Source organism: Lactuca serriola, chromosome 6, assembly GCF_051521515.1.
Source record: "Lactuca serriola cultivar US96UC23 chromosome 6, Lser_US96UC23_V15, whole genome shotgun sequence".
Classification (NCBI taxonomy): domain Eukaryota; kingdom Viridiplantae; phylum Streptophyta; class Magnoliopsida; order Asterales; family Asteraceae; genus Lactuca; species Lactuca serriola.
The window spans coordinates 18,382,214-18,395,594 of NC_136413.1; positions in this window are offsets into that span (position 1 = coordinate 18,382,214).

Genomic DNA, 13,381 nt, shown 5'->3' on the forward strand with positions numbered 1-13,381 from the left:
ATCACTCCTAGATCCCTAGTCCTATTCTAGCATGTTGTTCTACAAAAGCTGATAAACATAACATAAACTTGTATGGGTACTTTGGGGAATACTTACTTGAGCTCGGCCGGTCGCGCACATCACACACTTCGTTCTTTCTCAAAACTCTTTTATCAATCTTTAGAAAACATTTTCTTTTGGAAACTCTTTTAATCCCCCGATTTGAGTTCAGACACCCCCGAAGGTGTGTCCGAATCCCTCAAACCAGGGCTCTGATACCAACTTGTAACAACCCAATTTTCACGTCCAAAAATTTCGTTTTAAAAACATTACTTATTAAAACATTGTTCAATTAAACCATTTCACATCAAAAACCCAAATTTGAAATCCACAACATGTAAACAACCAAAATATCAGAGTATGAATCCCATGGTAAACTCATAAATGCGGAATCAAGGAGTGTGTGTGATGAGCCGCTACCGCGCCTGCTCCTTCCCCTTGGCTGAAGAGGTACCTGAAACAACAACTGAAAAACGTAAGCACAAAGCTTAGTGAGTTCCCCCATCATACCACATACCATACAACACATATCATACATACTGCCAGGCTATTCTGGGGTGCCTGACTACCCGGTACGGCCATTCTGGGGTGCCGACTACCTGTGCGGCCATTCTGGAGTGCCATCCTACCCGTGTCAAGCCATTCTGGGGTGCTGACTACTCGTGTCAAGCCATTCTGGGGTGCTGACTACCCGTGTCAAGCTATTCTGGGGTGCTGACTACCCGCCAGTCCTGACAACCGATCCTCGGGGACTATTTCACCCCCTACTGCTACTACTATCACATACCATAACATAACATATTATCAGACATATCTGGGGTGTCTGAACTACCCTTCGGTCCTAACAACCGAACTCGGGGACTGCTCCCCTCCTACTACCTCTAACTCATATAACAGATCATGCTAGTATATAAACATAACATCACATACTGTCAGACGTATCTGGGGTGTCTGACTACCCTCCAGTCCTAACAACCGAACTCTACTACTATCACATATAACATATCATGCTAGCATATAACATATCAGGTAGTAGCAAACCTAGATGATATCACAGAGACAATCATCTATCATACGTCTCCTACTGGTGGGACGGCATTGTGGCCTTAGACCCACCGCTACTGGAAGGTAACTCATCTCGAAGTAGCTGCTGATTTGATCGGGAACTGACTGTCTACTGCTGCTCCGGAAATCATCCGGCTGTAATTCCCACAACATACTCAATCAAACACTGCTAACTGTCTTTTGGGTAAAATGACCATTTTACCCCTGATCATGCCCTAAGTCAAAGTCAGAGTCAACTTTCAGTTGACCCGACTCGCCGAGTTGGCTCTCCAACTCGTCGAGTCCCTACCGAAACGATTGTCCTGAATCCCGTTTCTACTCGTCGAGTTAGGCGACGACTCGACGAGTTCTCCTTCTAAACTGATGTTCAAGTCCTTCATCCTACTCGCCGAGTTGTATGAACAACTCGCCGAGTTCATCTTCATCCGATGAACACTTATGCTAAGACTCGCCGAGTTGTATGAACAACTCGCCGAGTCTGTTCTTGATCTAAGAAGATTACCTTAAACTCGTCGAGTCAGGGCATTGAATCGCCGAGTTCCTCAATGGATGAGTCCGGCTTCCAACTCATTGAGTCACACCCCGTGACTCACTGCTCACACTCAACACTACGAAAAAGGGGACAACTCGAAGACTCACGAGCAGACTCACCGAGTCAGATGAACGACTCGCCGAGTCATTGCCATGCAATCACCAAATACGCGGTTTTGCTCGATTCCAGTCCATGCCATTCACAGATCTGGGTTCCTAGAGCATGAATCACACGTAAAGTTTCCAACTTTACGTGTAGATATTCACCAATAAGGGTTTTAGGGTTCAAAATGCACCCAAAAGGGTAGATCTAGGGTCTTCATGCAATGTGGGTCCATAAAGGCAACAGATCTGAACTCCTGGAGCTCAACCATGCCTAGATCTAAAGGCCAATCAACTTATTATGGATTATATTGCACATACAAGCTTGGGGAAGGGCTCAAGAAAGACTTAATGGAGTAATAAGCATATAAACAGAGGGAAAACGGGTTATACCTCAAAGGAACCACTGAGAGAACACTAAGATGCTTGGTTTCCTTCCCTTCCTCTTGATCTACACCACTTCCTTCTCAAAACCTTCAAGATCACACAAAATGCTTCAAACTCTCTAGGAAATAAGCTTTGAACGAGGGTTGGGGGCTCTGAGGGTGAATGGGGGCTGGCTTGGGGCGGACATGAGGCTTAAATAGGGTGCAAACCCCTGAAACTTAGGGTTTCATCCAACAGCGGTGACTCGCCGAGTCCGGAATATGGACTCGCCGAGTCACCAACTTAAACGTGTCCCGGGTCCCGTCTCTACTCGGCGAGTCGGACCTATGACTCGCCGAGTCCAAGGCTAAAAAAATGGAAAATACTCACATAAGATTTACGTACCAGGAACCAGGTGCTACGGCTGAAATGCAATTGAGTACCCAACTCCTCATGAAACTTCCTCCAGAATCTGGAGGTGAAACAAACATCACAGTCCAAGACCATAGATATCGGCACCCCGTGCCTGGACACCACCTTCCGCACATAAATATCTGCTAATTTCTTGGCGGAGATACTCTAAGAAATTGGAAAAAAATGTGCACTCTTTGTTAACCTGTCCACAATAACCCAAATGGAATCCACACCCCGCGCCGTCTTAGGTAGCTTCGTGATAAAATCCATAGAGATCTCTTCCCATTTCCACATGGGAATAGGTAGTGGCTGCATCTTTCCATGAGGCCTCTGATGTTCGGCCTTGACCTTCCTGCAGGTAAAATACCGCTCGACAAACCACGCAACCTCTCGCTTCATGCAGGGCCACCAATAACTCAATCGTAGGTCTCAATACATCTTTGTGGCCCCCAGATGGATAGAAAACTTGGACTTGTGTGCCTCCTCCAAGATTCTTTGCCTCGCACCCCTGGACGCCGGAACCCAAACTCTACCACACTAAGGCAATAACCCTCAACCATCTCGAACAAACAACAAAATTTGCCCCTGAATCCGCTCGATCTTCCAGTTCTCACTTTTTAAACCCTCCACCTGTGCCTCCTTAATCATATCCAATAAAGGTGAAATCACTGTCATCCTCAAGCAAACATCTCGAATCGGGACACTTGTCGTTTTACGGCTCAAAGCATCAGCTACCATATTGGCCTTCCCGGGATGGTACAAAATCTCACAGTCGTAATCCTTTACTACATCGAGCCATATCCTCTGTTGAATATTCAGATTCTGTTGATCCATCAAATACTTCAAACTCTTGTGATAAGTGAAAATGGTGCATCGGACCCCATACAAATAATGTCTCCAAATCTTGAGGGAAAAAACCATCGCCCCTAATTCCTAGTCATGAGTGGGTTAATTCACCTCATGGGTCTTCAAATGTCTCGAAGCATAAGCAATCACATGCCCCCTCTGCATCAGAACTGCTCCTAACCCCAAAATAAAAGCATCACAATACACTACAAAGTCATCCAATCCCTCGGGTAGTGCAACAATCAGGGTTTCACATAATTTTTGTCTCAAGGTCTCAAATGTCGACTGCTGATCTGGACCCTACCGAAAGGTCATGCTTTTCTTGGTCAACCAGTTCAAAGGTACAGCGATCTTGGAGAAATCCTGAATAAATCTCCGATAGTACCCTGCAAGACCCAAGAAACTCCAGATCTCGGAGGCGTTCTTCGAAACCTCCCAACACAGCACCGCTTAATTTTGGATGGATCAACCAAAATACCATCTTGATTGATGATGTGCCCCAAAAACTGCACCTCACGCAACCAAAAATCAAATTTGGAGAATTTGGCATACAACCTCTCCATCCTCAAGGTCTCCAACACCTCCCTCAAATGCTGCTCGTGCTGCTCCTTGGTCTGAGAATAGACCAAAATATAATCAATGGAGACGATCACAGACCGATGCTGCTCGTGCTGCTCCTTGGTCTTAGAATAGACCAAAATATAATCAATGGAGACGAACACAGAACGATCCAACATTGGTCTACAAACCCGGTTCACGAGATCCATGAACGCCGCTAGAGCATTGGTGATCCCAAACTGCATCACCACAAACTCATAATGACCATAACGAGTCCTAAAGGTCGTCTTCGGTATATCCTCATCCCTAATCCGCATCTGGTGATACCACGACCGAAGATCAATCTTGGAAAACCAAGATGCACTCTAAAGTTGGTCAAACAAATCATCAATCCTCGAAAGCAGATAATTGTTCTTCACCGTTAGCTTGTTCAGCTCTTGATAATCAATACACATCTTGTGTGACCCATCATGCTTTTTCACGAACAGGATCGTTGCTCCCCACGGGGAACTGCTCAGACGAATAAATCCTCGGTCTAGCAGCTCATGAAGCTGCCTAGACAACTCTTGCATCTCAGGCGGAGCTAGAAGATACGGTGCCTTGGCTATCGGAGCCTCACCAGGCTCTAAATCAATATGGAACTCCACTTGCCTCCTAGCACTCGCATTCGAATAGAGAGCTGCCCACGCGAGGCTCACTCTCCATGAATAACCAGTTCTCCCCCACTTGGGGTTCGAACTCTCACCGGCTGACGATCGTAGTCTATCATGGCCCCATTAGGCCCCAACCAATCCATCCCGATGATCACCTTCAACCCCCGCAAAGGAATGGGAACCAAATCGATAGAAAACCTCTCCTCGAACACATTTAGAACGCTCCTCTGAAATACCCTCGCAGCACTCACGGTGTGGTCATCCACAATCTCCACCTCAAGTGGGAATCCAAGGTCCCTGCAGCATCCCAAAACTTCTTGTTGAGTGCAAGATATACGAATGATCGGGTAGCCCCCGAATCAAAAAGAACATGAGCCGACAAACCATTGACCAAGAAGGCCCCTATATAAGATCATAATAACATAAGCATGGCAATAAAATAAACAAGACAGAAATAGATCACATACCAGTAACGACGTCTGGCCCTGCTCGGGCCTCCTTAGCAGTCAGCTGAAATGTGCGGCTCTTCACCGCAGGAGCTTCTGCCTTGATCAGGTGGCCATCTGTAATCCTCATCGTGGCTGGCGCAAGCGCCGCCACTGCTCATCCTCCTCTAACCAACCTCGGACAATCGACCTTTTTATGACTAGTCTGGTTGTAGTGAAAACAAATCAATCCCTTCTTGGAGTAATCCCTACTCATATGGCCCGGCTGGCCACAAGCGTAACATACCGAGCCTGTTGCTCGACAGTCTCCATTGTGCGGCTTACCGCACTTGGCAAACCGTCCACGACCCTTCTGGCCCCTGTTGGGAGGATTGGAGGTCTTAGGCTTCTTGGCCTGACCCACTGCTGCTTGAAGCTGCTCCGGATTCCACTTCGTGTGAAGCTCTAACTCAATCTCCCGTTCCCGGACCTTCTCCACCATCCCATTCAGGATCTTGCACCCTGAAAAACTCAAAAACTCATGAATATCATCTCTCAACATGGAAGGATACCTAGTCTTCTTCATCTCCTCATCCGCAGCATATTGTAGAACCAAAAGTTCCCTCTCTAGAAATTTGACCGTGATCTCCGCTACAGTCTCGGTAGTCTGTTGTAGATCCTGGAACTCTCTCACCAAACGTTGCACCTCAATGGATGGTGCAAACTCTTGATCAAACCTCCTCACAAACTCTTCCTAAGTCATCTCAGCCACCCCTGCTGATCCCACCTCACGGGTCACCTCCTCCTACCAGTCTCGTGCTCGATCCCTCAACATACAAGATGTGAACCCCACCTTTGCCGCCTCGGGGCAAAAACTCATGCACTGGGCATTCTCCATGTTTGCTAGTGATGGGATCCCTGACCCCGAAGAACTCAGGCGCTCTACACGCCTTGAACTCCCTGAATGAGGGAGCTCGGGGCCCCAATCTGGCCTGCAACAATCTCGACTCGGAAGGACCTGAGCCTCTCCTCCATGATCTCCATGATGCCCTCCTTGACAGTACCGAAAATCATCGGGGTAGCGTCAAGCATGGTTGTCAAAATCGCGATCTTGATCGTTAGATCCTACAATCCTACGATCCTAGGTATGAAAAACGATATGGATCGTAAACGGATCATATTTGGTGTAGGATCGCAGGTAGGATCGTCGTATCGAGATCCGATCTGATCCTACCTTCCCTTGATTTTTTTTTTGCAAATGAATTTTTTACCACTTTATGTCTGTTACCCTTTACCAATATACCATTTATCATTTTGTATTGTGACTTATGACTAATATTTTGAAGTTTTTATAAATTTTGAACGAAAGATTGAATGTTTGAAATATTTTTCAAGATTAAAAATTATAAATTAAAATTATATTTTATTTTGTGGGATCTTAGGATCCCGATCCCGATCTTGCAAACCCAAAAACAATCCTAGGTAGGATTGCGATCTTGAAAACCTTGGCATCAAGGATGCCACGAGTAACCTCGGCTGCGATAAGATCGTGCAACCTCTCATCTATGGGTTGTGCACCCGAGCCTGAACCTGATCCTCATCCTGAACCTAAACCTCGCATGAACATCACTATCCTCAACTGAAAATATCACAAATAACCAAGATAAGGAATTAGAAAGAGATTCCTCCTCACCGCACTTATAGGAACTATCAGGTTTGTCATTGCTTCGGGTACAGGTCATGTGCTTTCAGTAGTACGGGCCCAATACTACCTTCCACACCTACCCGCACCTTCCCCAAGGCCATACCTGATATCCCTAAATCATCTAATCACAATTCATAACTCAAAATTACAACACTAACTCAGACCCTAGACCGCCCTAGGATTCTCAACCCTCACCAAACCAGGAACCCAGATTAATCATAGCAAGTTGCTCTATGCACGCAAGTTATACACAAAGAGAATCACATAGACTGTCAAATAAAGCTTCTACCCTAAACCACAACCAAACAAGGAATAGGAATAAGGCAGATTCCCTCATTCTAGGGCCATGCAATCCTAAGCATGTACAACTTTGAAAGCCTACACTTAGCAAATAATCCATACAACCATATTTCCATATATATTATAGCATGACTAAAACAATAGGAATACTTACTTGAGCTTGGTCGATTACACGCATTGCATTCTCCCCTTTTTCTTACAAAAAGTGTTTCCAAGAAATTTAACTTTGGTTTCTTTTTGAAAATCAATTGTTACCATTTCCTCAGTTTGAGTTCTGACACACCCAAAAGTGTGTCCGAATCTCTCAAACCAAGACTCTGATACCAACTTGTAACAGCCCAGATTTTACAAAAAAAATTCATTTATTTAATCATAAATACCAACCACATTTGTTTCTAAAATCCCATTACATAATCATAATGTTTCTTTAAATATCAGAGTATCAAAAACTAAGTGCGAAAATACTAGAGAATGCATGCCACGCTATCAAGCCAGGCCCTTGCCCTTAGGGTCGGATGTACCTGAAACAACCAACAAACTGGAAGCACACGCTTAGTGAGTTTCCCAAAGCACACATAACACATAATCACATATTGTCATGCACACATACATATAAACTTGCCATGGGCTCCCTCCATGGTCTTCATATGGAATGCCATGAGCTACCCCCATGGTCTTGTATCCCTGAGCCATGGGCTCCTCCCATGTTCTTCACATAAACGTATACATAGATCAAATAGCAAATCATAAATATTCCAATACTAATCATCTCATATAAATTATGGGCCAGCGTTGGTGCCTTTGACCCATGAGTGTAGTGAGAAGACTCACCTCAATACTAAACGGTAGCTGACTAGATCGAGACTCCAAATATTTGCTCTACACAAACCCTATAACAAAAACAATTCCTTAAATACAACTCAAAATGTCCAAAAACTCCTTAAAGGTCAAACTTAGTCAAAGACTAAGGTCAAAAGTCAAAGTCAATTACCTGAGTTGACCCAACTCGCCGATTTGTCCCTCAACTCGTCGAGTTTCTCCATCATCCGAACAGATTGGGAAAAATCCCATCAACTCGTCGAGTTCAATAACGGACTCGTCGAGTTGGCCAGAAATCCAACATCTTAATGCATTAAGCTGATACCATCGAATCTAGGGACTCTAAATCTCATATCTCATCCAAAATGATGTCTAGAAGGGTAACGTTTCTAACTTTACCCTTAAGAACCATCCAATATGAAGCAACCCACAACCTAGTCTCTTTAGAGTGAGTCTTAATCCATTAAGCCCTTGAACTTTCCCAATATAGTCCCAAAACACGGATCTAGAGTCCAAAGGTTGGATAATCACGTAAAGTTTCCAACTTTACATCCATGCAAGCTAGAAATACACTCTAGAGGTTAATAAGGACTTGGAACTTATAAAGTTTGCAACTTTCAGCCATGAGAAGTCATGAAGGGGTTAAATCTAACATAATAAGCCCTGGAACCTTCAACATGTTGTCTAGCCCAACCAAAATCTCAAAATCATGCTAAAACTTCCATTAAAGAGATCTAGATGATAACAAAACAAGATGTCAACTTTATACCTCAAAAAGACTGCTATTGAAGAAGAGTTTATGGATCCAAGGTCCTCCTTCCAAGCTAGGTACTTTCAACTTCAAAGCTCCTTCCAAAGAATCACCAAAATCAACTTTCCAAGCTCATACACTCAAACTTGCAAGGTAATACACGTATCTAGGGTTTCTGGACAGGGGAGGATGGTAAGGAGGCCAGCGAAGGGAGTTTAAGGTCTTTAAATAGGGTGCAAAACCCTAAAATTAGGGTTTTCCTCACAGCCGCCAACTCATCGAGTTAGGACACCCCGACTCGCCGAGTTGGGCCACTAAAACCCGCGGCCACAATCCTTCTCAACACGACGAGTTGGAGCTCCCCAACTCGTCGAGTTCCTGCAATAATTTCAAATATTTAAGAAATGATTTATACCTGAACCAAGGGTTACACATATCTCCATATTGAAGAGGATGTGTAACATCCCACGAATCATTGAAATTTAAAATTTTCAAAAACAACCCATTTTAATCATAAACTGTTTACAAAACCATTGTTTGAAAAGTATAATCATAATCAGTGTTTTCCCAAGATTCAATATAATAAAAACAGTAAGATGTGCACAATCACACCTTCGCTTTCCCGCGATCATCTAGAGTACCTGAAACAATAAACTGAAACTGTAAGCCAAAGCTTAGTGAGTTCCCCTAAAGTACCACCACACAACACATAAAATATACAAATCAACATGTTGGGTCCACAACCTCCTGTTTGGATTACCTTGGCTCACAACCTCCTGGTTGGAATACCCTAGCCCACAACGTCCCGGTTGGATTGCCCCGGTCTGTTGACTGACATCATAAAGAAGTAATCTCAACCCTAACATAACATATCAACATATAACATATTACAAACATATTTAGCATACAGATAATCATATAGCCAGTAATCACAGGTAGTCCTACAGATCCACCAGTCTAACGCATATCAACAGCTATCATATAATCATACAGATCTACCACACATTCAACATATCATCAATCAATATATAATAGGATATCAATCCAATGGGCCGGCCTTGGTGCCTTGGACCCATAAGTACAGTAAGGAAAACTCACCTCTCAGTCTAAAAAAAATCGTTAAACATGACACAACTCCGAATATCAGCTCAAGCGGTAAACTATTCATCAAATGATGACCAATCTCAATTACCACTCAAAATACCCAAAATACTCTTAGGTAAAACTTGGTCAAAGTCAAAAAGTCAAACTTGGTCAACACAGCTGAGTACACTGGGCGTACTCAATCATTAACCAAAACAGGTGTTTGACTGCGTACGCGCAACGCACCACTTGGTACGCCCAACGTACACGCCTGACCCCTTTCCCTTCCAATTAATAGCTTAATGCTTAAGCCTTTACACCCAAATTATAGATCTAGACCTCAAATGTCGTCCTTAACCATAAAGTTTCCAACTTTATGGTTTTGCATGGCCATTAAGTGCCCAAACACAAAAACCCTAACTACTTAACCCATTAAGACCTTGTAACTCATGCATGGAAGGAATCTAACAATCACAATTACATTTTTATGCTTCTAGATGGCTCAAAACGTCTGAAAGGACAACGTATATGGCTTAGAGTAACCCATACTCATAATACCAAGCTTATGGGACCAAAAGAACACTATTTCATAACTAAACAAGATCTGAACAACTCTTAATTAAGTTCAGAGCTTTTTACCTCCAAATGATGCCAAATGATGATATTCTGGATCTATAGAGTCTCACTCCTCCAAGATGATCTTTTCTTCTTCCTCTCTCCTTCAAGGTTAACCAAACACACATAAAATGCTCAAAAATGCTCTAAAATGGATTAGGGTTTGCTTGGAGACGAAAGTGGGTTGGAGGTTGATGAAAGAAGGTAGGTTGGGGACTTAAGGATGTTTAAATAGGGTCCAAACCCTAAAAATTAGGGTTTGAGGTTCTGGCACGTACACCCAGCATACGTGAGCTCCGCCCATAATTTACAAAAATGCCACTATGGGCCATTTTGCAACACTTCCCATACACAATGGTTAAAATACAAATAATCTTCATACTTAGCGTTAAAATTGAGAATACCTCATCATCGGGATGTTACATGATGACACCATTTCCATTGGTTACACAAAGAAACATTATGATTACATATTTTGTGCTTCATAATTTTATAAGGAAAAAATGTTTGAGCGATAAGTTTTTTTTTCTTAATATAAGCAATCCAATGCGTCGTTTCGAATTATATGGAATGGATATTAAAAAAATGTTATTGTGGTTGTATAAATTATCTTACAATTGTAAAGCTAAAATTATTTAAATTTCAGTGTTAAAAAACACTTTTAAGTTTAAAAAAACATTTTATTTATATTTCAATTAATTTTATCAGCATAAAAATGTTAAAAAAACAAACAATATTCTTCATATAGATTGGAGATGTTTGATTTATCTATTCTTCTACATATATCAGCAAATGTAGTCTAATGTATCTTTAAAACACAAACTAAAAGCACTAAAAAAGTGTGGTGATGTATTAAATATATATAACCTAAGTTATAAGTTACAAGTTACAAGTTTAAGAAAATATGATATCCATGCAGGCATTATATCAAGTATTATCAACACCATGTGGCATTAAGTTGACGAATATCTGCCAATAAAATGTCAAGTTTTATTGTTAACCTTCAATTTCAAAATCAAGTAAAATGGTCTAATTAACATGTTACAAGTTTAGGGACCTTAAATACATAAAAAAATGATTAGGGACCTATTGTAATAAATACAAATAGTTTGATGGTTTATAACTATATTAACCCTCAAATCAAAATTATTTTTCTTCGGTTCTTAACCACACACTACATTGTTACTTGATTTTCCTTTATCTTTACAAAAAAAAAAAAATCGACATCTCTCACGTATCTGCCTACTCTTCCACCTCGAATCGCCATTCGATGCTATATTTTTTGTTCAACTTTATCTTTCTTTCTACTCTTCCACCTTGTGTTGCTTTTATTCAACTTAACCATTAAGGGGTTGTTTCGATGAAATTGGATGATTCAGTGTTAAACCATTAAGAGATGTTTGATAAAATTGCAGAACGAATCCCCCAAATGAGAAAAACTATAATTTTAACCTTTCTAACAAAAACAACTTCAATGAACAAATATCAACCTATGAACCAAGATTAGAAGGTAAAAAAAATTAGAAATAAAGCAAAACTTTAAACAAATTATATATATATATATATATATATATATATATATATATATATATATATATATATATATATATATATATATAATCTCTAATTTGTTATATAGATTTAGATCAGAAGCCTCTATTTAAAAAACACACACACACACACATGAAACCTGAAGAATATCATATTGCAACTTCAGTATCAACTAACACAAATGGCATATATAACCATTTTGCAACTTCAAGATCAAAGACAAACAAGTGTAAACATATGAAACAACATTATCATAGCATCCCAAAATGTCTTTTTAAGTACAAATTAGGTGAATGTCCGCGCGTTGCGCAGAAACACCTATATAGTCGAAGTCTTTACAAATATATGATTTTTTAAATATAACAAAAACGTTGTTGTTAAATTTGATATAATAATTTGTATATATACTAAATTGATATAATATATTGTTTATTTTGAATTATATGATAATATATACATTTATTATAACTTTATAATCTCAATCGTTTGAATGACTTCTACCGCGAGGTACACATGAATAAAATTAAATATAATATATGATTTGATGTTATTTATAGTTGTTTTTACCGTTAATTAATTTTTTAAAATTTATTTGATTAATGTTTTAATTTCTATCATTATAATTATTTAAAACATCAAACATTGTTTTTTTTTATTTTAAAGCTAACAATATAATCATTTATATAGAGTTGTTTTTAACTATTGTTATTGTAAGTTATTTTAAGCTACTTATTTGAAAACTTTTAACGATTATAAAAATATATTTAAGAAATATTTTAGTTAAATTGAGATTACAATTTAGTTTTTTCTTTTATCACTACAATTTATCACTTTTAACTATTTACAAAATATTCTTTAGTTTTTTTAAATGGAACTGAAACTTATATTTGAGTTGACATTGTAATGCGCAAAAACACCTATATAGTTGAAGTCTTTACAAATATATATTTTTTAAAATATAACACTAACGTTGTTAAATTTGATATAATAATTCGTATATTAATTTGATATAATATATTGATTATTTTCAATAATATGATAATATATAAATCTATTATAACGTCATAATCTCAATCGTTTGAATGACTTTTACTCGCGAGTTACACATCAATAAAATTAAATATTATATATGGTTTAATATTATTTATAGTTGTTATTTTTAACTAATTTTTTAAAATTTATTTACTTAATGTTGTAATTTCTATCATTATAATTATTTAAAACATCAAACATTATTTTTTGATTTTAAAGGTAACAATATAATTATTTATATAGAGTTATTTTTAACTATTGTTATTATAAGTTATTTTAAGCTACTTCTTTGAGAATTTTTAATGATTATATAAATATATTTAGGAAATATTTTAGTTAAACTGATATTACAATTTAGTTTTTGCATTTATCACTATAATTTATCACTTTTAACTATTTACAAAATATTATTTGGTTTTTTTAGTAGAACTGAAATTTATATTTAAATTGACACTGTAATGTTATATTTAAATTAACAATTTAAGTATTTTGTCTAAACTGTTTAAAAATTGTAGCTTTAAACTGA